General features: G+C 38.9%; 1 pseudogene; it reads left to right on the top strand.

Annotated features, from left to right (window-relative positions):
* Nucleotides 1-294: 294 nt before the first annotated feature.
* Nucleotides 295-425, top strand: LOC148593355 (U2 spliceosomal RNA; annotated as a pseudogene).
* The last annotated feature ends 302 nt before the right edge of the window (nt 426-727 follow it).

The raw sequence follows: 727 nt of genomic DNA, 5'->3' as shown, positions 1-727 counted from the left end.
TATACATTATATATATATATAAAAAGTACCTGAAATTTTGCTTTTGAGTAAGATAGAAATAACACCCCTTTTGACATAGAATCATAGAATCATAGAATGCTTAAGGTTGGAAGGGACCTCTAGAGGTCATCTAGTCCAACCCCCCTGCACACGCAGGGACACCTAGAGCACGTGGCACAGGACTGCGTCCAAGTGGGTTTTGAAGATCTCCAGAGAAGGAGACTCCACAACCTCTCTGGGCAGAGAGGTGGCCAGCACTATCCTCCTCACTGCCTCCCTCGAGGTACTTATAGACACGCTTCTCGGCCTTTTGGCTAAGATTAAGTGTAGACATATATCATGTCAAATTCATTAGCTGCTCAAGAGGAAGGGTGTTTTATGTTTCTTTTTTTTTTCTTTTGAAAGAAAGAAAAAAAAAATCTTCCAAAAAAAGCGTCTCAAAAATTCTACCGGTTTTGTAGTCAAACAAGTGTTCCAAGGAAATGGGAGAGGCAAAATGAATTAAAATGCTGCAAGGAGAAGTTGGTGCAGTCATTAATCCTTTACAAAGACCTTCCATCATGGGGATAGCTGGTGCACACTGCATTTAACAAACATTATTTTAGACTTTGCCTTTCCACTCCTTTATTCTTAAGAATTAGAATGTTATTCAGATATTAAACGGAGAGAGCATTGCTGAGATGAATACCTGAGAAACATTGTCAAAAAAAATCACTGTTTAGAAGAA

The sequence above is a fragment of the Tinamus guttatus genome, unplaced genomic scaffold (genome assembly GCF_059628265.1).
Source record: "Tinamus guttatus ecotype Peru unplaced genomic scaffold, ASM5962826v1 Tinamus_guttatus_pri_ptg000410l, whole genome shotgun sequence".
In the NCBI taxonomy this organism is placed as follows: domain Eukaryota; kingdom Metazoa; phylum Chordata; class Aves; order Tinamiformes; family Tinamidae; genus Tinamus; species Tinamus guttatus.
Note: the sequence above shows the minus strand (reverse complement) of the source record. Positions and strands in the feature narration are given on the sequence as shown.